This window comes from Ischnura elegans, chromosome 3 (genome assembly GCF_921293095.1).
Source record: "Ischnura elegans chromosome 3, ioIscEleg1.1, whole genome shotgun sequence".
In the NCBI taxonomy this organism is placed as follows: domain Eukaryota; kingdom Metazoa; phylum Arthropoda; class Insecta; order Odonata; family Coenagrionidae; genus Ischnura; species Ischnura elegans.
In genome coordinates, this window is record NC_060248.1 from 127446562 (window position 1) to 127472617 (window position 26056).

General features: G+C 39.5%; 1 protein-coding gene across 1 annotated transcript in view; it reads right to left on the reverse strand.

Annotated features, from left to right (window-relative positions):
• Window positions 1-26056, reverse strand: part of LOC124156550 — a 1117512-nt gene that overhangs the window by 1001240 nt on the left and 90216 nt on the right. Inside the window, exon 2 of the mRNA XM_046531158.1 lies at window positions 1916-2013. The gene's annotated coding sequence lies outside the window, so the exon portion shown is untranslated. The remainder of the gene's footprint in view (window positions 1-1915; window positions 2014-26056) is intronic.

A 26056-nucleotide genomic window follows, 5' to 3' on the forward strand; every position in this document is an offset into this window, starting at 1 on the left:
ATGATGTGGAGGAATTGGTGGAGAGGGCGCGAGGAGGAAGAGAAAGGAAAAGATGAGGAGGAGTCAGGCGAAGATGAGTGGAGCTAGAGGGTGTAAAACAACGGAGGAGACGGCCTCAACTCACCCGAGAAGTGAAGCAGACAGACGCCAAAAGAGGAGGGATACTTCACTCCAAGGAAAATCTTTCCAATGCTGTTTTTTCCACAAAGTTCACGAGAAAAACACAAGGTGGTAGAAGGAACGTAGTTATATTGTCTTATTCTCATGAGACATGAGTACAAGTTCTAAAATTTTCATGCTATGAATTCACAGATTCATTTCAACTATTCGTAGTGTAATTTTTACAAGGGAGAATAAGAAATGAAGGACACTTCGAGGAAAGTCGCAAAACTCACAGGGTTGAGTTTAGGCAGAGAAAAAAGATGCCTAAATTGGGTTTTATTTGCTTTCTTACGTTTAGGTGGACAAGCAAATACATTTGTGGAACGTATATTTGACATCCATGATACATGGAATAGCAATTAAATTGAGCAATTCTTAGGCGAGAAAAAAATGGATTTGTGCTTGTCCGCATTGTGCTTTACAACTACTTTAAGGTGGTTCTGATTTCCGGTTTAAAAAACACTATTGATGCCTCGTAAATGCAGCGTTGTCGGATGATTTAAGGTAGCATTAATAACTAATGCATGATAAAAATCGTGGACAAGAGAGATGTATAATCACACCATTCAAAACTAAACATGGCTTTGAAACGCGGATATTGGGTGGATGAGTGTGAAATTATTATAAAAATGAAAAATAATAAGACGATCCTAAAACATTGTTAAATAACTCAGAATGGATCAATACTGGAGGAAATATTAAGGATTAAAGAGGTCCCGTCATAGAGGAACCTGAGGGTACTGCGAAGATCATACACGGAAAATGGTGGAAGTCTATTTTGAAGAGAATTACTTTCGTGTTTGATACACGTGCGGGGTGGGGTCTCAAAAGACTGTATTTTTAAACAAGGGTTGGTGTTACGGAGATGGAAATACGGTAGTAGTGAATGGTTCCGTCTCACTCATTTTGTTTTTCATGATGGTACGACTCACGTCAAAAGCATTCGATATTCTCTGAAAAAAAAGATGGATTGCACCCCTGGGTCCAGCCGCGAAACGAAAAGACAGTGGTCTTTGCAGGGTCTCTAAGGCTCAGAGACCGCATTCCTCATAATAATCGTACGCCCCAACATAACTCATATTCATATTATGAAGATTGATGCGGAGAGATACCGTTTGACCCGCAATTTGTTTACATTTGGGGAAGAGGAAACAACGGATTGCACTATATTGAAAATAGGAAGGAGTAGACATTCATGTTTTCATCAGCTGCGAAGTATTTATTTTCTGGAGGGTCATGGTGCGTATTGCGCCGAAGGAAATATCTCTCTCGGAGGTTTAGAGTGAAATGATGGACCACAGTGGCGAGATTCAACAGGGAGATTCATTGCCAGATTTAATATTATTTCATCTGAGGAATAACTCAAAAAATTCTAGAAATGCACCATAAATGTGACAGCAATGGCGATCCTAAGAATTTTTTCCTTTCGATATTCTTCCATTCAATCTTATCCAATATGGTATATGCTTCAAGGCTTTGCATTCAAGCTCTTACGCTATCCTTTACGTAATCTTCCTGTTGCCTAGACTCTTAGTCAAACCAAAATTTAAAATAAATATATACAAATTTAGACACCTTAGAGTTATCTTAAATCTGGTTTGAAATAGCATGCAAAGTATCACTAGGCACTCATTTGATGACTAACGACCTTATTCTTTGAACGGTGGCGGCATATCCGCCTTTCACAAAAAGTAAATGAATCGTAGCTTTGAGTAAAAACAAATGAAAATAAATTTGTTTTGCTTGTACTTACCGAGATCTCCTTTCTTAAAATTTTCCTTCTCGCGCGAATCACTTTCCCTGGAGCTATTTGAGCGATTGTGTTCAAATGATGAGGCAGTATCACCGCTTCTGGAAAATAAAAAACATTTCCACTCATAAATAACCCAAGAAGTAGAATTTTAGGTATAAATAACTTAGTTATCATGAATTATAATTTGTGAAAAGTGAAAAATATCACGATAATCAAGCTAGAAATATATGCAGCAACAGCAGATGACAAAAAACTAGTATTACTAATTACTACTAAATAATTATTTAATTACTAAGTAATAAAAATATACGAAATTCTAGTAGAACAAGTGACTTTCTGTACAGTCACGGACAGGTTCACGGGAGATCCGGATTTGAGTCTCGGCAGAGCTAAATGATTTGTTCGTGGTGAATTTCATTCTTAACGTACCAATAAAATTATCCTATCCTTGAGAAAAGCAGTACGAGAAGTCAAATTGATATTTGGAGAAAGATTAACTTTTCTTGAAATACGCAGTAGTATTCCTGGCAAAAAATATCTCAATTACGATATTATAATTTTTATAAAGTCATTATTGCAATTATATCATAATTATCTCAATAACTTTACAAATTTTAATTATAACCTGAGCATACATTTCTTTTAATAAATTAATAAATTTTAAAGAATAACCCCATTTTAGCATCTTACTAGACGTACCCGAATTCTGGTAATTTTAAATAATGATTGAACTAATTAACCCTTTTCCAAGGTCCAAGGGACATATATGTCCCATATTGTTTTTTATATTCTCTCAAAATTAAATGAGAAGGTGTATGATTGTAATAATAGGGTGGTTTCCTATTATTTTTTTATTGCCTAAATCGAAAGATTATTACTCCTGGAGTACGCATTTCACGCTCTTAGATTTTCGAATGACGATATCTATTTTTCGCCATTAAATGAAAAGTGAAAATTTTCAAGCGCGCGAAAACGCGATGGCTAAGTATGAATGATGGGAAAACCCCGTGTGACGTCACGAGTGAGAATTTTCATGTTCTTATATGCAGTCATTCTGGTGGTCAGGTGACTGCTGATTGGCTGTCGTCAGCGGCATGCTCTGATTGGCTGGCGTAATCCGGAATCTCAGACGATGACCGAGTCGGACATCGTCTGAGAAAATGTCGGCAGATATGGAGTTCCTGACCCGGTGGCGATCCCGAGAACTCTTCACTAAGTCCATTCGCCGGGAAAGCACTAAATCTTTATTAGAGATATCGCTTCCATGTAAATATTTTTAAAATCTACGCATTAATATTAGCCTTAAAAAGCATTTTGTTATGCAATGTAACGGTTGCAATATTTATGGACCTTAAATGGTTAAGAAGAGAGTGTTATGTTCGCCTTAGTATTTTCCTAGGAGCCAAGAAAGATTCATTTCAAAAGGAATGCATCAAATCAATTGGCATAGAGAGCACTGGGAAATGGTTTGATTGTTGATTATAAAGGTCACTACCTAAATAAATCGTCTCAGGGTCAAATTTTATTCGCACCTGCATTTTAAGTATTATTTCCTATCAAAATTGTTGGAGAAATTGGAAGAGTGTTATCAGGTTTGTCGAAGCACGTTTTCGGGCAGAATGAGAATTAATATGGGAAAAGCGGGATCGCAGAGGTGAGGGGGAGAGAATTTTCTTCGGGGTAGAATGGAGTTTATTATTCAACCAAAAGATGAATGCCCACTTTAGACACATTAGGCGCGCACTTTTGTAACGCCTCGCGGAGAGAGAAAAACTTCAAACCAGCAAAGAGGGCAAATTGAAACAAGTTTTTTTTTCATTGTTCAGAATTCACGGGATGAGGTGCATTTTTTTGATGATCTAGAATTCCTGCCACTCAAGTGCAGTTGAAAGCAACAGCTGCGCCGCTTTCAAATCCTTTTTTTCTTCGTCTTTTTTTCCTTTTTAAACCTATCCCACTCGACTGCAATATCTTGCAGTTTCTGAGCACGATCGCGTATTCTGCGGGAGAAAAATCGGGCAAGTTGGGAACACCACTGTATGAAATGCACCGAAGCCGTTCTTTTTTTTGTTGCAGTAAGAGGATTATCAAGAATTCCTATAAAGCCCAAATTACTCTCTGCCTTGCCTAAAATTTGCATGAGAACAGAGGAAGGGAGAACGTTGTTTTTTTATTCATCTGCAAAAATAATCCTTATGCGTTTACACGGCTTGGGAGAACAAAAAAATCTCGACGGGAACACGATTTCTGTTGCTCCAACTTCGTCTATCATCACGGCATCAACTATTACTGTTAATCCTCGGAGCGGAAGCACCATGGTTATCCACTTGAAATATAGGGGATCGCTTACTATGAATAATAAAAAATAACAGAAGGACTCAGCAGTACGACTTGTAAAGCATTGAAACCGCAGTGATGACAGACCAGGGATTCCGAAAAATATCAGGAAATGGATACTAGTCGAGTTTTCGAGAGAAATTCAAATTGTAGGTGCCGATTACATGGCATAGTGTGAATCAATTAAGGATGACGACCGTAAATAAAACAAATCTTGAAAATTCTACTAAACGTTTGGTGGAACTAAAATATTAATTATAACATATTGGCCAGCATCATGGATAGCTATGGGCCATCATAATTTAATCATCATAATTTAATAATAATCATCACAATGTGCCAAAAAAATCGTCTGTTATACAATGGCACTGAAGATGGAAATTTTATAATGGAGGTCAATACTTCTTAATCTGCTAAATACCTATTGTACGACAACGTCATTGAACTTTACAACTACCAACTTCTAAACAATAGCATCGGGCGTAATTTATAATATCCACTAAATAATAGCGTCTTTCAGATGAAAACAATGCTCTCGCTGAATTCAAACCAACTTACTAATTTATCCTTATGAACGAGGGAACCAATCAAGATTCGAAACAATTCTTTATCGATACACTTGAGAAAATAGCGGAATGGAGAGCTCAGAAACCGTCGAATTCACCTTCGGAATTCAGGTTATGATGCTTATGATGCTTTTATAACACCATTGCTGTCATCGTTTGGAAAATTAAAAGGCTTGTGATGCACTGCTTACGAGTTACAGTTGAACAATGCTTGGTGAATCGCAAATCTCCATAGTATAAATGTTTATTCAAAGCTTTTTGAACTCAGTAGTTTCAGGTTAATCTTTGTGAAACTTTTTCAATTCACAATGAAAGAGCAATAATGCAAAATACAAATTTATTATATTGAAGCTTAAAGTTTTTCTTTCACAAAAATAAATAAACAAGAATAATACCTATCTTGATAAAAATAACAGGGACACATTTACTTGGATTGGCAAGAGCTGAAATGAGCCAAAACGACTAAGATCACCTACTCATCTCAGATTTCCATGCATCCCAATAGTGAATTATCTGTTTTCCCTAAACGGCAGCATCGATCACCAAAATTTTAATATGGCCCAAAAGTTGCCCCACCTTCTTTGCTAAAGCATAAGAAAATTCAGCCCATCACAGAATTTGGTTGGCTCAGCATTGGGTCAAATAACCCTAGCGAAAACCCAGGTTTATATAGCCCTAGCGAAACAATACGAAGCGAAAACAACCGCTTGGAAATGCTTTCCCCCCAACTTAGGATATTTTTTTTGCGGCATCCAAAATCACTTGCTGCGCAATCAACCGACTCTCTTTCTCCGTCGTAACGAACAATAAGACCGTGAATTTTAACCCATGTTCTCTGCGCATATGGATAGATATTTCTCTTCTTAAAATCCTCGCATTTTTTTATCGGTGCGCTGAATCATGGAAACGATCCTGGGACAATAATACCGACTACGCGACCGTCAGAGCCAAGGATAATGGAAAAGTCTGCCCCCCTCCTCGCACTTCCGTTGGTGAAATCAAACCAAACACAAGACTCCGGGTCAAGTGATGCGACTCGAGTTTGGCGAAGACGCCACGCTATTTCATAGCTCGGGATGCATTGCCACGGCGACGCGGGCAAATGAAGCACTCTTGTCGTCAGCAGCCGGCGTGGCAACACGGCCGGAGATGAATATAAATTCGCATTAGCGAAAGCAGCAGCGACACAATGGGAGACGCGCGCGCACCGGGGCTGCAAGGTAAAAAAGGTTGGCTTGGCCCACTTCGCTCCACGCGAGTAAGGTAGCAGCCAGCCAGCAAGCAGGAGGAGGAGGAGGGCGAAGCTCCCTCTCTCGCAGCAAGCGAGGTAGAGGGCTTTCCAAAGAGTAAGAGTATTTTATTCTCTTCTCCTGCATTTCATTTGCCTGGATTCATCCGTTTTCCCCACTCACCACGACCTAGAATCCTTTAAAAAAAAGAAATTCCTGAGCGTTTTGACTTTCCGATACATTTCGTACGGCGACGATGCAAGCGCCACCGCGGAGATAGAGCGTTATGGTTCCGGGGCTTAATCTCTCCGCAATCTTATCGCCCGCAGAGGTGACAGCGTTCCCCGCTCCGGGGTAGTGCAGCACCGGTAGCGTTGGCTCTTTCAGAGAGACATTCCCTCCGCGAATCGATGGTTTATATAACCCTAGCGAAACAATACGAAGCGAAAAAAACCGCTTGGAAATGCTTTCCCCCCCAACTTAGGGTATTTTTTGCGGCATCCAAAATCACTTGCCGCGCAATCAACCGACTCTCTTTCTCCATCATAACGAACAATAAGACCGTGAATTTCAACCCGTTCTCTGCACATGTGGATAGATATTTCTCTTCTTAAAATCCTCGCATTTCCACTATTCATTTGACAGTGGCAGCCAGCGTTCAGTCAAATTCCGTGTGATGTGGTCAACAATATTTTCTTTAGCCACCTATTATTAGATGAGCAGCACAATCTTTAAATATCAATGCATTTTTCTAGGGTTTTTAAGGCGTGTCTAGTAGCGGAAAACCATCGTAAATAACAAATCTTTCAGTATTAAAGAAAAATAGCTTGTGAAAATTCCGGATTCCGTAAATATGTGCTCAGTTTCAGGGAAATGAAAATATAAAGTAAACATGTTTGTTGTATCAAACCTCTCAATGATTAAATCTATAATATATCTAACTTGCTACATGCTCAGTACTACATTATAGACAATTTACACATGTGGTATGGGGACTATTTCGATACCTCCACTGCATATGCACTCAACAATCGCCCACCGAATCAAATCCGCGCATCAGGTACTATACAGGCTATCTACTGTCTGTAAAAAAAGCAAGACACTCGAGTTTGAGGAGCTCTAGCGTCTCAACGAAGCAATTAATTTCAATGCAACAAAAATCATACGAAAAAGAATTTATTTCTACGTTGTATCACGAGCTTTAAAAATATCTTCGTCCCAACAGTTTTTCTTGTACTTCATTTTTTCTCAAAAAAGTACCCGTTTTTTGTGCTTATAATCAAGTTGCCCAACTTTGAGCGCTTGGCATTCCCGTAGTTTTCGTTCCTGTAACTTGAAATTTTGGTATAAAGAAGCCACATCTTGTGGGGCGGAAGATGGGTGAGTGAAGACGGGCAACGGTGGACGTTGAACGAGTTTTCATTGGATATGATGGCATCAGGTCCGCATTCAAAGGCCCATTTGATAGAAGAAAACTATACTACAAGTTGCGTCAGCATTTTTATCGTAAATAAAAATTCATTATGATTTCAACCAAGCATGAAGAAATCCGTTTTATTTCTAATACAACCAGATTTTTGTCGAAAACTTCATTTGTTATTTTCTGCTCGCATTACATGACTAGATAACCTAATCATTGACGAGACAATAATGGAAACTTTGCGTTAAAATTAGATGAAGGAATAGAAAAATTAACCCAGTAAAAACTGGTATTTCTCACCTTTCCTAAAACATTTTATAAAAAACGGTACTTAAGAGACTCCATCACAATCGACAGTGAAACAAAATTGGCGAAAGAGCCCATTCTGGCCACAAACCTCCCCCTGGTATTGAGTGACATGATGGACCAGTCCAGAACAGTACACACGGAAGAAGAAGCCATGAATGCGCAAAAGGAGGGATAGAACGGAATTGCGCCGAGTGAACTGGGCTAAACCCACTCGAAAATCCGCAGGATTGCGGCGATGGAAAAAAAACAAGAGAATGCGACGACGCGTCGTCTTCGCTTATCCGTCTTTGTCTGCCCGCTCCGCGAAACAAAGGCGATTATGCGCTCTCCCAAGCAACGCTTGCATACGAATCGCCCGGGAGGAATGGAAAGCACAAAGAATTGCACCAGCTGCACCGAGGAATATCGTAGCATCCGTGGCAGAGAGGATTAACTGATAACGTAGCAGTACTGATGAAGTATGCGACGGGTTTTCGAATGAACAGGAGACAGCAATGAATTATAACTTTAGCGAACATCATATTCACCACCCGAAAGGTTTACACATTGACCACACTGAATTAAAGGAGAATTTTTCAGTTCGACTCTAGAATTTTTTTTCTCGGAAAGTTGTATATGCCAGTACCAGTTTTTACTACTAGAAAACCTCCCGAGAAAATACTACTAGAAATGTTTTTATATAATTTTATTTATATAATTAATTATATTTATTTTTTTTATTATAATTTATATAATTTCTATAAAAATTCAATTTTAATATAAAGGAGTCTACAAAAGATTTAATTGGAGACTGAGTTTTGCAATTATATCTGCTGCAACCAAAATAGGACTTCTCTTCAATGAAATAAATATGCTTGCATTAATTTGGCATGTAATTTGTACCGAAATTTTATTTCCTAAGTCCGCAATTTTATCCTTTATCATGTGGATGTAAAGAAACAATTTATTAGTATCGGTTATAGCACGTTTAGCGCAATTAAATATGCATAGAGAACGAGTTATAAAGTGGGTGGTGCTGTGTTTTTATTTTATTTCCTACGCCTGATATTGCGTAAAAATTAATGACTTCTCTTCCTGGGAAACTAAGATTCAAAAAGTTAAAATAAAAGTGAAATACGTCCGCCAAACACGTTGCTCCCAAAGCTTGCCATCGACATCAGGTGACATTCATGGTGTGCCTATGCTCATTTAGCTATTTATGGAAACCAAAGTTCACTCCCCAAAACAATGACTCTATCAACCATTTTTTTGCATGCATGAGGTGAGCGCACTAGCCAATACCATCGCTTGAAACACGTGAATTCAATGTACACTTCCATCGAATTCTCACGAAGCACTGTGCTTTGCTTTCTCTGCTTCATCTCAGAGGCCATATATTGTGTGAATACGAATCCCTTCCATCCATAGGAAACAAAGGCTGCAAATATATCAAAGATAAGAGACTTGTTTTCAGGGAGAATGTTCAGCTGGCTGGATCCAAAATTAACAGTTATTCTCATTTTATATTAATTAACTCATGCTCATTTTGCCCTCAATTGAAAATGAATTCCTCTTTCCGAATATATAATACCAGGTAATTTTACAATATGCAAGAGGTAAAAAGTAATACCACACTATGAAGCACTTCTAGGGCAGTTAAACATGTAGTTTCTGCAATAAAAATCTCACGACGCACCGTTGTGTTTTCGTTGTGTTTTTGTTTTATCTCAACCGCCAGTCGTTAACTTAAAATGAATGACTTCCGTTCCTGGAACATTGACGCTGTAAAAATTCCAAAAAAAGCAAGCTTTCTAGGCATCCGTTTACAATGTTTCATCCCACACTTATATAAATATTAGTCCAAATGTATTTAGCTGTGTTATATTTCCATGATTGAAACATGTTTAGCGCGATTAAATACGAGTTGCCATTGATAACGTATGAGACACCGGGTGAAGTTGTGTGAAGTTTTGTTTCATCTCCCATACGCTTGATATTGTGTAAAAACGAATGGCTTCCGTTTCTGGGGAAACAAAGGTTGAAAAAATGCTTAAAAAATGAAATACACGCGCCGAGAATCCGTATCCAAAGTCGCAACCCAAATAGTCATAAATTGAAATATACTTATCTATGCTACAAAACCACCACCGTTTTAAACATGTTTCTTCATCATCGTCATCACTGATCAACAATCTTAAGATTGGTTTGACGCAGCTCTCCAATCAATTCTCCTATTAGCTAATCTTTTCACACCTGCGTGTTTCTCCTCTTTCAAATCATGCTTTATACGTCCCATGTATTTTATTCGAGGTCTTCCTTTGCCATCTTATTATCCCTCGATCATAGTTTTCTTTTTAGTTTCTTTCTTATTTATATTTGCTCCTAATATTTATTGTTGGATTTTTTCACTTGATGTAGGGCTGTAACCTTTTTTAATGTCAAAGGCCATTTTCTTATGATAGGCCAAGGTGTGAGATATTTATTTTCGCCTTATAAATAAGACTTTATTGGACCAAAGGGCCTGAGGCGATTTTCTTCTTCAGGCCATCGGCACAGCTGAATGCAATACGCATTAGAGTAACGCACAGTTAAATTCAATGCGATGCACGCAATTAAAATCTTACGAGGCAACAAAGTTACGCAGTGTTTTCGTTTCATCTCCTTACACGCCCGATATTGCGTACAAATGAATGACTTCCGTTACCGGGGAAACAGAAGGTTGTAAAAATGTCAAAGAGGTGAAACACGTTCGTCTGCCGTCCGTTCCACCTGCGTCACGCACTCTGGAATTGGAGGAAAAATGGCGTTTTGGGGGGGGGGGGGTAGAGGGGGGTGAAAGGGGGTAGAGGAGGAGGAGGCCGCGATGTAAATCGATATAGGCCCAGAGGCAGAACGGAAAAGTTCGCTCAACTTTTTGAAATAAAATGAGACAAACCAAAAACACACAACTGCCTACGCTGTTTCCCGTGCTGCTGCTCGCGTAATTTCGGAGATGCGAAAGGTGGGGTCTGGAGTGTTTTTGAGCGGAGAGAGAGAGATAGATAGAGAGAGAGAACTCATTCCGGCCACCGAGGTCATGTCCTCATAACTCATTTAACGGAAAAACGACGTCAAAGGTTTATCTATCATGCCATCCCCGCTTCCTCCTTTCTCTACCTATCTCCCTCCATTTTGGGTCCTTTCCTAGAACTAAGGGGGCGAGAGCCAAATGTATTGTGAGAAATAATGAGTTTCCACATGCTTATCCCGGGCTATAAAGATCAAAGATGGCTCATGAATAATAATTGTGATCAATATTTAATTTATGAATGACCGACTCATAAGATAGTTCAGGTTATGAAGACAAGGGAAAAATAGATACAATCCCGTAATCGGAACCGTATGGTATCAGGATGTTTCTTAAAAAATTTGGGATGTAAATACTCTGAATATGAAGTTTATTAAAATGCTGGTCGATCATTAGGGGCGGTCATAAAACAATTTTTTTCGGAACTCAAAGTTCGACATATGTCAAAATGTAGCCCTAGGTACCAAATGAATAGGGAAAAAAATTTGTTCCTGTAGGTTGACATCCTACGGTGCACCGCGGTGGCACCTGTGCGATTTAAGTTGAGCTTAGACAACCCGCAACACATAACCTCTTTTTGCTCTATTTCGGCGATAAATGTCGTGATTGAAACGGTTTTTTCAGCTGATTCTGCACCAGTCATGTCTGTAATTGTCGAGGTAAGCAACATAGATCGAATACTCACGCTTTTTATGCAATCATCGGTACTAAAATACAAATAAACGTAAAAAAAACTTTGAACATTTCTTAATTAATGGGATATAATTTAATTTGGTGCACTCATACGGTCATGATCGCAGTAATATGACCCTACCGTTTAAATAGAACAACACTTTTCTCCTCTCCCATCCTAAAGTACGCATCTCCTCATCTCCCTATGGCCCACCTATGAACTATTTATCACTGAAAGCGAAGAAATTTTTTCCAGGTGACCTGAATAACGGTGAACGGGTTGGTGAGGTGGCTAGACCGTTGGCCTTCGACTCCATAGGACTCGGTTCAAGTACTGTCGATGGCAGAGAGTATCCACGGGATGCGCAATCGCTGTTTCAGTGACCTCTTTAGACATTTTAATTACATCCGTTACCATCCATCTGAGGAGAGCCGTTGTGCCCTGGACACCTTTCGGTACATCAGTTGGAAGTGAGAATTAAACTTGGTAATGCTAAACAACAGACAGAAATGTGAAGACAGGAACACATCAAGCCGATACGCAGAAATGTTTTTTCTACGTTTAGTAGCTGCCTACCCATTATGGAGCACTAGTAAATGTATTCTTAGACATTCGAAGCTCCTTGCTATTTCCTTCTCCTTATCCTAATCTTCTTCTCCCACTCTCCCCTCATCATTTCCAATTAGGCCCATTTCCTAGACTTATAAGCAGAGAGAGCCTTATTTTAAAGTACAAATGAGATTACAAGAGCTAATTGTTGATGAAGAAGTTCAAACGTGAGGCATTTAGAATGAATAACAGGAAAGTTATTCCATCAACAAATTTAAATCAACTACTGAAATATTCATCACGCGATCAAAGCATTTCAGTAGATACTTACCATAGCAAATAAAATTACTTAGCGTTCAAAAAAACAATTTTTTGAAGATCTAAAAGGTTGTTGGCTGTTATTTTAGCATCAACCTTTTTGTATCAAGTTAGGGCTTATTCGTTAAGGTAAGAGAGATGGATACAATTGGAGCGGTATCAGAATGCCAACCAAGATGAAAGCGGCCATTAAGACGACCACAGTTGGAAAGAGTATATCAGAGAGGACTTCATAAGAATGGGTATAGAATATTATTGGACGAAAGGCCGAAAGAGATGACGTGATGTTGTTGGTTGGGTCCAAAAAACTGAGTTTTGAGTCGCCCATAAGGTAATTCCAGGCTTGATTCGATGACTTATTAATTTATTTACTTCACCCCATATCATCGAAAACAGCTGAAAATGGCGATTTAAATCGGAATTTTCAACAAAGTAACATCTACACGCGCACGAATAACCATACCCATATGGTAGGGGCAACCTACCAAGGCAGGACTCGAACCCGCGACCTCCTGTTTGGCAGGCAAGGGCTTTACGCCGCCGCCACCAAGGCCGGAAAATTTTTTAACCTACTTGGAAGACTCGAAATATGGTAAAATTATTATCCAAACTATTTACTTGTGACTTCGAAATTATGTAGAAGGCGAATGTTTGGAGCTACACCTGAAGAGATAAGATGATAGGTGCCGACTGTTTAGAGCGTATTTTAAAATATTTCGTAATGTATACGCATCCATATTTAAATCAAAATCGTCAAAGTATTCATTGATTTGGTTAAAATACAAATCTTTACCTCGTCATTCGTTAAAATCACTGTTGACCTCTTTGATTTCTCATCAGGAGAAAAGGATACGAGAAAGAGTTTTTAGAACAGAAGTAATGTAAGTCAAAATGTTTGCTCTCAGGGCTCTTAAAATGTAAAGGTGATGCAAAAATTATAGCCGGATATTTCGGTGGGATCCGCTGGAATCAGGACTTCAAATATTCATCACTTGATCAAAGGATTTCTTCATCGTGTTGATGCCAATTGAAAGGCGTGAAATGTATTCAGGGAAATCTTAAAGAAATAAATATAAAAGCGGCTCTGCTAGCCAAAGAAATCAGATATTGAGTATTTTTCAAAGAAAAATCTTTGAATCAATCTTCTCATGGTACGGTCTCCCATATCTTTAGATGCAGCAAATTTCGTTTCGCTAGTGGTAAGTCATGACGCACAGTGGTTCAAAATCGAAAAAAGGTGGTCGAAATTATTACCGCTTTTATTCTTAGTCACTGTTGTATTATGAAGAAGCATTTTCTAATAACTTTGTCCGCTGAATACGAATTTGAAGTTATTTTTGTTGTATCTCTGATATTATTGTTTTTAAATGGCCTATTATTTAAACAATTAAATGTTAAAAATAGATATTGTATTCACTTATTCATTCAATGAGTAGATTGATGCGCATCAAATAAATCGAGGTATTTTTTCAGATATGTGACTGTTATTTGTTAAATTTAATATTATTTATAAATTATGTAAACAATTAAAGTTGACCGTTTTTAAAGCAACGGTAATTTGTGTTCGTATATAATTTTTATCTGTTCAGCCTAAGTTAAATTTTGTATGCATAATCTATGATACTTTCATTTTTTTAATGAATTTGCTTAACAATACAAAATTATAATACAATATGGTCAATGCCCTCAAGGCGTACATGAAATTCGCATCAGTGACCCGCAAGTTGTTTGGTGAGGTAAGTACAAGGATTGAAAGCAAACATTTAGGCATTCTAACTTTTTCTCTTAATATTTTTTCCAGTTTAATTAAATCACTGAATATTGTGACTAAGGCTATGGTATATCACATAAATAAGGATATTTATGTTCGTCCCTTTTATCCCTTCCATCGATCACGTAGTTCGACTAATTTCCGACTGAACGCAATATTACTCAAAGCGAAAAATTCACGAAGGATATCTCAATATAACTCGCACAGACTCAAAATTTGTCCTCACTCTTGAATTTGTGACTATAGCAAATGCGTTGTTAATGCCTCAGACGTGACTTTAAATGCCCGTGGTCCTTCTCTCAGCGAATGCGATGCACCGTCAGAGTCCTCTGATTGCCATGCTTGAGCGTGCGCGGGCGAGACATATCGGCCTGCTTTCTTTCTGTGCTTCTTTATTGCCTTTGTTTGTATGCTCGTATTTTTCGAATATTTTTCCAGCTGATGCCAGGATGCTTGCTCTAAGAGCAGCGTCTGGCGGACGCTCATAGAAGATATTCTTCCACTCACTCAGATTTATGTACTTTCTTAGCGGTTGTGCGTTCTGTGTGGGGGACGCTGAATGTTTTTCTCTGTGTATCATTATCATTTGCTTTCCTGGCTCAACGTTTCCTTTCTCTTTCATCGTGGCAATGATAGAGAAGGCATGGGCCGTCCAGGCATTGCCACTCATTAGTTCTTGGAACCTAGACCTGCCAGGATCTGGTATCTTATTTACGACGTTTGACTCTTAGGGTTAGGGTTTTTTTCACGCCTATGTTCCTTTGGTGGTTTTATTTTTTTCGGCCTTGGGTCCCTTCCGTATCTGAATTCCTCTTTAGTTGACCATTCATATTGGTAGATGGTATGCGGCGACATTGAGGGTAGTCAGAGAGAAAAATATTCCTAGCACACTTTAAACACTTTTGCTTCCCCTTTAGCAAACTTAAAAGACAAAGATAAGATCGGGTAAACCTTGTTGAAGAGCAATAAAACTGCGGCCGGGCGCTACCTTTTTTTGGCAATAATAATCATTATCGACCGTGCGGCGGCTTCCAGTGAATTAGCATGCTATGAAATACATTTGAAGAGTCCGATTTCCCAACGGGTGACGACGAAAGGGTATTCTGGATATTGTGAAAGTTAAAAATCCAGAAATTCTTGAAACATATGTTGCACAGGCCATATGTTCGATTATATTCGCCTTTGTTGCTGTTCTAAAGATTATTTCTGATGAATATCGAGCCTCACTAAATATCATACGCTGGGGCTACTGGAAAGCCCTAAATGCACTTAAGGAAAGAGAAATCTACTATAAATGGATCCCGTATTGAAAACCAAGTAGCACAATAACATCAAAGAAACTTGGCATTGTAACCTTTCCTCAGAATACACCTCGCACTCGCAATAATACTCAGCGCGCCGCCCGGTCGGTCTGGCGGCGGTCGCGGCAGCGCATTGCACCGTTCAACATAAAACCATCTTGAGGCCAAAGTAGCAAATAGTAGCAAGATTTTTCTTTTGCAATAGACTCTATAGACTCTATTCTTTCAATTCGCGTCAAAATCTCCGGGGGGCTCAGAGGTGCCCAAAACGATATTGCTATTTATATTTAAAAATTCAAGTAAAAATAGCATAAAGTTTAAACATTTTTATTTCCAACTAGAAAACTTTGGAAATTAAAAAAATCGCCAATATTTGTGCGCAAAGGTACCAATTTATGCCATGTATTTTTTTTAAGTTCATAAATTATCTGAGACCTTTTTTTTATGAAGGTGAACTTCTCTAAAAATGAGTGATTTTACGCCTCAGGCGTTTTTATCCCGGAGGACTCATGTTTGTCCATTCATACAAACTACAGTGAGCCACAAAATAGACGTAGTACTATCCAATATCATAGATCATATAGTGTAGAATACGAATTGTACCTTCAAAAATTCCTCCAGAAAAGTTGAAAAAATGACTTTCGACCAGCTTTTTCCGATTTTGAACCACTGTGTGACGCCTTCATGACGGCATTGAGATTTTTTTCTTCCACTACCTTGCCCCTTTCCGGAAACAGACGAGTCCCTGACTTGGTTCCCGGACAGGAGAGGCCCATATCCACGGGCCCACCCTGGCTACCTCGAATCAAGTGTAGTTACAAGGCTATTATGATTAAATTTTTCAACAAAGTATAAATCCGTCTTAATGAAGACCATTGGTAAGAACGGCTTTATCAAATCCCACTAAGTGTGCAATCATTTCCTCAAGCATGCTCAAATATCTGATAAAAACCTTCAGTTCGATCAAGTCTGATTTAAAAGGTGAAAACAGATATCTAAAACCTTAACCTCTTTTTATTAATCCCTATCGCACGAAAAACGTTTACAGTTCCACATTAATAAAAAAAGAATAAAAATCTTTGCAAGGAACAAAATTGAAAAAAAGCGTTCACGGACATGAGTAAGTGGATAACAAGAATGTAAAAGGAAGAACTCGATTAAAATATATGGAGCAGGTAAAGAAGAATATGAATAAGAAGAATTACGTTGGTGTGAAAAGAACAGCTGATAAGAGAATTGTGAAGAGAGTTGCGTAAAATCAATCTTAGGATTGTCGACCAGTGACTATCAAAGAACTAAAACGTCGACAAAATTTACTGTGCGCTCCAAGATCCCCGCATGTATCGGTCGACCTCTGACGACAACGAAAGGGAGAAACGGGTGTAAATTCTATTTCCTTAGTCTATGGAAAGGTACTTCTCGCTCTCTCCCATCATCTATTCATTATCAATCCGTACAAACCGAATATTTGATAAAAACCTTAATCCCTATCAAGTTTTATTTATTAGGGGGAAAGACATATCTCAAACCTTGACTTCTCTCAGAAAATCCCTATGAAACAAAAAACGTATACAGCACTACATGGAGCAAAAAAATAGCAATAAAAACTAACTTAAACAAATAAAAACTAGGCAAGGAACTGAAAGGAAAACAATTGTCTACGGACAGGTGACAAAGTCCAAGTATGGACAAGTGAGAGGAAAGAATGAAAACAGAAAACATCGTACAAAATTTATGGAGCAGGTATAGAAGGATATGAAAGGGAAAAAACACGTAGATGGGAAAAGATAAAGCGATCAGAGAATTGAAAGGATAGCAGCATGGAATCAATTTAAAGATAGACGACCCATGATGATGAAGGAACTGATACGACCAAAAACTATAGTGCATATATGCTCCATAATCTCCACATATATTATTTGACAAAAAAAAAAAGAAAGTGAGAAACGAGTGAGTGTGAATTAAATTTCCTTGGCCTATGGAACACAACTTCCCCAGCTCTCTTTCCCCCTGCTTGCTCCCGTATTTGCACCCACCTCGCGCACCAACCCCTCCTCCCAACACCCTTCTTCTCCCTCCCCCTTGCAACTTTACGCATCTTTTGCGCCTTGGATGCCGTCCAATCGAAGTGGTCGGAGGAGCAAGGGAAAATGGTATTGGAGGGGGGGGGGGGGGAGATTTTTTCGCGGCGCCGAGAAGGGGCCATTCAAAACGGGAATTATTATTATCCCAGGGCGGCCAATGGGAAGACAAAGAGAGAGATGGAGGGGGGGGGGGAGAAAGGGGACGAGGGAGAAAGAGAGAGAGAGAAAGGTCCGGAGATAATCAGCATGCACGCATATTCCTTCTCCTTTCATCGCCTTTTTTTTGGCACGCACCCCCCTGCCATACACCCCTTCACCCATAAAGAAAACTTCCAAAACCCTTCCACCACCCCCGAACCCTCAAATCTCCCCGAGATCTTCCGTTCTTGGCTCGCCCTGCTTTGCCAGTTTGCGCTGACGCGTTCCATCGGAGAAATCCCTCCAGCTATACGCTCCGCCCCATCCTAATGCTCTCTCTCTCCATATTTTTTTTTTCACTCTTCTTAAAGAACCCTCAATTTCAACCCCCATGGTGAGCCTTTTTGAAACCATTATGCCGAGATAAGCTACGTAAATGATAAGCGAACAAATTGGATATGCGGTAATGGGTATCCAATGGAGGCGATACCATATTTCCTCATAAGCTGGAATTAAGGAAAAAGCGAGTAAAGAGGCGGTGCGCAAAGAAGAAAGGCATGCAACGGCAGTATAACCTTTAGGTTTCCCGGGGATTTTACAGGCATGCAGGTGCGGGCAAGACGGTTTGTACTCCGCAGTAAAGCCATGAAGGCTCTCGGCTAATTATCTACATGGAAAGTGAACAAGGCTGTGATTGTTAACGTGAAAGTCATATCTGGCTGTTGAAGTTTTTTCGGGTTTCCCACCGGATGAGGTTCTCCATCTCTGCCGATGTTTCGATGGTCGTGTTGTCCATCGTCATCACTTATATAGTATGGGCTCCTGGTCAGGTGACTTGTGATTGGTCCGCCTATTTTCCCCGGGCCTCGCTGACGTATTTAAGTACTGGTTTCCAGGAGTTGCTTAGGGCGTAACCAGCATCACGACTCATGGTGTTAGTCGTCGTTCGAATTTCAATAGCTTCCTTGGTCAGCCTTTCCCAGAATCTGTCCACACGGCACAGGACCTTCGTGTTCTCCCAGCGAATGGCATGGTCGCGTGATATGCTGTGCTCAGCCACGGCGGATTTTTCGGGCTGGCCGAGCCTGAAATGCCACTGTTGTTCTTTTATCCTGGTGGCTATAGTCCTGTTCCTGTCTCACCGACATATACCTGGCCGCATTCACATGGAATCTGGTAGACCCCTGGTGTCATGAGGCCGCAGGGATCCTTGGCCGTCACTAGTTGGTTTCTAAGTTTTGCAGGTGGGCGAAAATATGTCTTAATATCATGCCTCTTGAGTATTCTAGCTATTTTGCATGAAACGGTCGAGACGAAAGGTAGTTCAGCAAATGCTATTAGTTTTTCTCCTCCTTCTTTGGTGGCGGTGTTGTGGTTGGTGAAGGAACGACGACTAACACCATGAATAGTGATGCTGGTTACGCCCTAAGCAACTCCTGGAAACCGGTGCTCAAATGCGTCAGCGAGGCCCAGGAAAAAACTCGGGAAAAGGCGGACCAATCACAAGTCACCTGACTAGGAGCCCATACTATATAAGTGGGATCACTCAACGCAAAGAAAAGCCCTGATGACGATGGACGACACGACCATCTAACCATCCGCAGAGATGGAGAACCTCATCCGCTGGGAAACCCTAAATAACTTCAACATCATCATACGCCGGGAAAACCTCAGATCTTTCTTCATATCTGGCTCTTTGTAAAACATTTCACTGCAGTGATTAAAATTTTTTAACAGATTTTATGCTGAGATTAGAAGCATAAAAAAAAATGAAGCCTGTCATATTAAAGAGGGGTGAGTGGTCACTATCCTCATTTTTACGGAAAGTTTTTCACGGTATTCTATGCAGTTCATGTTCATTTTTAAAGAATCTAAAATAGCACTTTAGTAATAATTATTAGTGTTTGGTTTACAGTCCGTATTAGAGACGCCTTTGAGGAATTGAATTCTAATCTTCCAGAAGTTAATCCAAAGAGCAAATAGATAGGTGAGGGGAGATATCGTCTTCAATTAATCGAGCATTTTAAGTCAAATACGGGCCACAGAAATCCTAAAAGTTTCTTTGCTACACGCAGGCTAGTTTTATCTTAAAACTTAGGGAGATAACTCACCGAGTTCTTAAAGTTTGCGAAGGCAAAGTAGAAACTAGCCGCAGAAATTTGCACTCCAAGAAAGGGCAAACCTCTTAAACTGAACGTAGTAGATGGAGTAACTTTGATAGAGAGTTTCTACACTGCCTGCAACTCTCATTATTAAAGCTTTTTCACTTTTTAACCAGCGTTGTAACATTTCATCTAGTCAAGCATGAAAGAGGATGTAATGAATTTCCTTTGGTAAATGAGGAGCGTAGAGGAAATGACTAGAACTAGAAAATAATAAACCTACTGAATGAATCTCCGAATGAATCCCGCGGATAAATTTTCATTATTCTTTGGCTGAATGTGGAGTGAATTCATTTTACTTGTAATTGCATCTTAATGGATCATTAATCACGCAATTTGTCTTAATAAATTGACTTTTATGGATGATGCCCTAATGCAGAAAAACAATTAAGAGGGATAAATAAACTGAATTTTGACTAAGACTTTACAAATATTATTTTTAATCAAAATGAAGTGACAATCTAAACAGAAAAAAATTCAATGTAGTAAAAAGTAACATTTTGCAAGGGATCGTAATGATTTTAAAATGATTATGGAACAGAATTACGGAATTTTATCGTTTTACATGAAAGTTGGTAAACGTTCTTTGAAAGTAAGATAACATTACGAGTAAAGGTCCACCACTTGCTAGATACTGTTGGATACGACTTGATCATTTGCAGTCTCTTAACACTCGCTGCGTGGCAGGAATTATTATAAAAGATGAATTCTAACTTTTAACTTGATTAGTAAAAACTCGAAAATTAAAAAAAGATGCAGCATCTGGTAGGTGCTGCATCGTTTAATAAACAACCCTATTTTGTCACCTTCAAAGTCGAAGATCAATTGGATCGAGGCTTTGAGCCATAAAAGAGTAGGAATCAATACGAGGATAATATGGATTATTTCCTAATGCAGAGAAACAGTTAACATAAAATTAAATACAAAGGAAGGCGGCGCGTTTCCTCAAAAACTGCTACGGGCGTACAGACAGCGTTACCCAGACTTTAAGTGAATTGGCTGGGAGCCTGGGAGCCGCTGGAGACTCGGAGGCTGCGCGCTAGGCTTAGATTGCTTGAATAACTGAGTATAGATATCCCTAAAACCGACACAGAGAACATAATGCCAGAGCCACACTATATTTCCAGGTTCGATAGAAGCGATAAATTAAGAGAGATGTTTTGCTGAACGGATAGATATGGGAATTCGTTTTTCCCCCGAACCATATAGGACTTTAATAAACGCTATTCCCAACCTCGTTATATCACTTCATTATTTTTAGCTGTAAACGGCTGGTGTCCTAAAACCCGCAACCATACGCCTTTTAGGCTGCTTGCGGGGTATTATGTAGATGTAGATGAAATTATTATCGGAGCATATCCACTGGTTTCCTCAAGCTCCCTTCTGAATTTTTTTAATGGGTTTGCATGTAGATGAAGAAAGAGTATTTTGCATGCATTCGATCGTAAAGAACAAAAAAAATCATAAATCGGGGTCTGGGTGAGAATTGAGAAGCTGCCTTTCACTTCTTCATCCATTCCGCTTTGCCTCCGCGAGTAAGTACTACTGCATCGCCGTTGCATTCAAACATGCTTTCTGAAACACGCCTGTTTTGTAGTCAACAATTTCCACTTTTGAACTCTCTCGTCCTCACCAAGCAAGGTGAACATTTCAGAACGCCTCGACACGTCAATTAGGGTTGTTCTGCCACGTATGAGAGCATCGTAACTCCGGTCGAACAACATTCCCCTCCATTTTATCACGTAAAATTTTCCACCGGGAGCCTAAGCAAGTCACCGGTGAATACTCTGCAGAACATGTAAATGAACGCAAGGTCTGCTTCGCAGCCAGGTCGTAAATCTTAGAGAGTGGAGAAAGAGGATTAGGGTAGTTTCCTTCATCAAAGAAAACGAAATGCATTGATTGCGATTCGTTACCCACCATTAGTGTATTCGTAATATACAAATTATTAGGTTTTAGAAACCCCAGTTCAGACGAATGGCAATGGTCAATTTTATCCTCATTTGAAAAAGGCCAGATTGGCGCCCAAGCGATTCCACTCCACGTGACGTCACAGCGACCTAGTTTCTATACGAGTAGATAGTAGAGTTTTACATCGTCTGTGATTACCGATGCATGCATGAGGTACAGAGCTCAGGGAAACACCTCTTAATAATCACTTATTAAAATTGTCTAAGGTCGGAAAGTTTCCTTCGTTTGATAAGGTAGTAATAATCCATATTTAAGCCAAGTGCTACCTTCTAGCAGGGTATTCAGGTACCTGCTAGCAGCCTGCGTCGTATCAGCGCTCAAGCCTCACCTCAAGGTCACCTCACAGGGCTGCACCGGTAACCAAAAATACGTCACACGGACTTTTCCCATAATTCCTACCGTCGCTTTATCGCGCGCTTGGAAATTTTCACTTTTCGTTTAATCGCGAAAAATAGATATCGTCATTCGAAAATCTAAGAGCGTTAAATGCGTACTCCAGGAGTAATAATTTTTCGATTAAGGCAATAAAAAAATAATAGGAAACCACCCTATTGACGTGGATTGTGATATAATCATGAAGTAGGAAACACAGAATGACCACTTCGCATTCTTGTGGGCTTCCATAATGAGGGTGTAGTGTGTAAATTAAAAGAGAAACCAAGAAACTGAGAAGGATAAGTTGTGGAAGATTCTTACAGCCTCTCCTCCGCCTTTCCATCATTTTGCAATCTAAGAGCGCCAAAGTTCAGGTGGAAATACCTGATTTTATTTAAATAAATTGGCAGGTAAGGAAAGAAAGGGATAGGAAAATATAATGGAAAAAGGACGAGGACAACGGTGCTGTGGTAGATGGAAAAACGCCAGAAATCAGAGGATAAAAATGCGACGTTACTGGGACTCGAAACCAGAACCTCCTGTTTGCCGGCCAGGTGCTCTACCATTAGCGCTACCAGTTAGTTTTACCATTTTTACCAGTTTTACCGGAGGGGGTTTATGCACAGAAAATTGACTTTGCTTTTGCCCACAAGAGTAACCAATAGATGGCACTGGGGCAGCTCACCACTCACCAACAGAAGGAATGGACGAGGACACAAGGATTACAGGAAAGATACACACTCACACGATAGCAGGAAAGAGATAGGAACATCTGTTCCGGGGCACGCTGAGCCCAAGTGAAATAAGCCAATATGGCTGATGCACTACTTTAAAATAAACGTAAAGTATGATTATCATATGTCACACCATTTTCTTCCCATAAAAATGCTCCCAAAGGTCCAACATGATACTCAATTAGATTTTCCCTGTAAACTAATTCCTTCGTTCCTGAGGGTTCTATTCAGCTTGCATTCCTGTGTATAGAGAAGTACGAATTTACTTGTTAATACTGCATGCAATGTAATCCTTGCCAAGTTTTTTTTTTAAGTATTTACGAGCAGCTTCAATTTCTTATGTCAAAAAGCTATATTTCCGAATACTGCCTACCTTTTTTCGGTTTTTGCTCACTGGGCGCAGTCACTTAAATCTCAGCGGAGGAAAAAAGATGGATAGGCGTCGAGTGATAGGTAACAATTAAGTAGAAAATACCACATGACCACTTCGCTGTCTGATGAGCTGCCACAATGACGTGGTAGTGAAATATAAAATGTCAGCTAAGAGTAAATAAGAAGTAGCATAATCTGAAGAAGATACTCCGTTTCCTCTTTTTGAATGAGGTTTGAGGTTCTACGACATTTGGCAAAATATGCAGAACAATACTTAGCGTACGTTCTATATTATAATTGCAAATATAAAATTGAATGTGCTAGTGTTGAAAACTACCTTTTTTAACTTTTCACCTTTGCGAGAAATTAAATACATGAAAATTGGTAAATATAAAAAATTAGGTTAATAAGTTTAAAGATCGCTTTCCTTTTAATTGTCTTCAGCAATGGACAGCACTAAGCTGGATGATATTTCATCAACCCATCAACATGTAAAGTGTTTTAGATATTTTATCATGGAAATGCCTATATTTACTTTCTGGCAATTAGAGCTCATAGAGTCCTACTGTTCAACAAGGAATAAGCAGCAGGTAGCAACGAAATTTTACTCTTTATTTAGGCCTTGCGGTGGATTCATTGTCTTTAAAATATTTGCAAAATGAAAATCTGCATTTTAATATTCTAGAGGCATGACCCAACTTCACTCCGCTATCTATCTAAGGTGATTAGGTACTCACTTCGTCCCCTTAACACATCAAGGATTTAGGGCAATCACTCCGTACACTTCCATCGAAGTGATCCCTCGCGTAACATACAATCGTCGCTATCGTAGTCACAAACCTGAAGATAACAGGTAAACATAGAGGTCCATTCCCCGCCGGGCGGAATGGACTGACAATGCGGGTCGGGGAACGGAACGGATAGAGCAGAGGGATTTTTCGAATTAAAACTCCAGAGAAAGGAAAGATTTGACAAAAGGAAAGGCATGGGGTTGACCTTGACGCCGTGGACAGCGCCCGGCATAAAATGCGATGCACGATCCTCAGCCATCGGTCAAACAGCGCCGCTGTCACCCCCTGCCACCCACCACCCCACATTCCTCCCTTTCACTCCATCCTCCCCTCCCCACATTCCAATCTCCATTCCCCCTTCCCTATAAAAGTTACCCAGAATTCCCTCTCCCTCTCTGTCATCGTCCACCTTCCTCGACTCCCGAAAGAGCCCTGGGCGCATTCGATGCAAGGAATTCATAGGGGAGAGAAAAGGAGTCACACCAGCGCGCGTCAAAACACTCGGAAAATGATGGGAGTTGTCCTGAAAAGAATCACCCGAAATACCGAAGGAAATAGCGAAATAGAAAAAGTCAGAATATAGCGATAATAATGGCCTATACGTCAAAGAAAGATTTAATGTCAGAGAAGGCCTACGTTGGACTCCAGTGATTATTCAAATCGCGCTTAGTAAATTCGAAAACTAAAGAATATTACTATCAAGCAGTTCGTCCACCAGTGGCTCTATGTACCTCCGAAACAAGGGTCTTGTAAAGCCGGGGTGAACTGCTGACTCAACAGTAGGGGAAGGAAGATCTACACTAGGTCCGTGCTATACAGACTCAATATGGCAAACTTAGTCTGGTAAGTGAAGTCAATTGTGCCACACAGAGGTGACCGAGGTTCACTGAAATCAGTAATCCGTATGGTATACCTCATAGATTTCGATTTGGAGTTACACTTAAGCCAATAAAAAAGATAGTATGAATTAGCGTAGCCATTTAAAATAGCAGCAAACTGTCGAGGAGACCGGTTTCAAATTCTTGTGAGTGGAAAAAACTTTATTACAAAGAAACCAATCCTTCTAATTGATACATAAGGAAAAATTATAAAAGGTTACAAATAAATCTTGCTGAATAAAAATATTTTTACGGAAAATACGTCACAAAACTCATGACATATTTTGATTATTATTGAAACAATTAAATATTTTGAAAAATACTTCTCACTGTTCTCACAATACTGTACAATAACTCTCGCAAGCCAAACTTTCGGGAAGATGTGTGCTTAATAATTAGGCACACAACGCAAAACTTGCTGCAAAAATTTTAACAGATGATTGACGCGACTTATTTGTATTTCAAATGAAAATATTATTTCACCCAATCTCGCTAATAAGCAGTTGAAAGAAACTGAAATGAGCGTTTCTTTATATTATTATTATTATCATCATTAAATTGTTTTAAGTAGGCCATTTGCCTGGTAGTAACATGAACATACGGTGCAAAAAATCATAAGAAACCATTGGTTCAACCGCTACCTCTTCAACCGCTTTTTAAAGTGATGTAATTTTTTTCGGGAAGGGATCAAATAGTTTTGCTGGTAGGTGGTTCCAGTCCCTTAATATGGTGCTACATATAGATTGCATATACTCTTCTGAAAATATTTATATCCTAGCGAGAAATACGAAGGAAAAAAATTCTAGAACTAAAATCAGGGGCGAGACTCCCACTCAAATTTGATCGAAGTAAATTATCCTGAGGAATTGTTGCTGTGGGCTTTATTTACTGAGGAAGGGATGATTTTCTTTGCCGGATTATACATACGTTGATATCTTCAAAGAGGGTGGTAGCCATCGTAGTAATGAGCCTGTGATGTAATCCTCTCTTTTTTCCCAGCCATTGGAGCGTGAAAATACGAGTATGAGAAAGATGGAGTGGTTTTATTTCACCACGAAATCCACGGTCATCGAGCGAAGAGAGACGGAATCGATATAAGCATACATCGAGGTCTCGA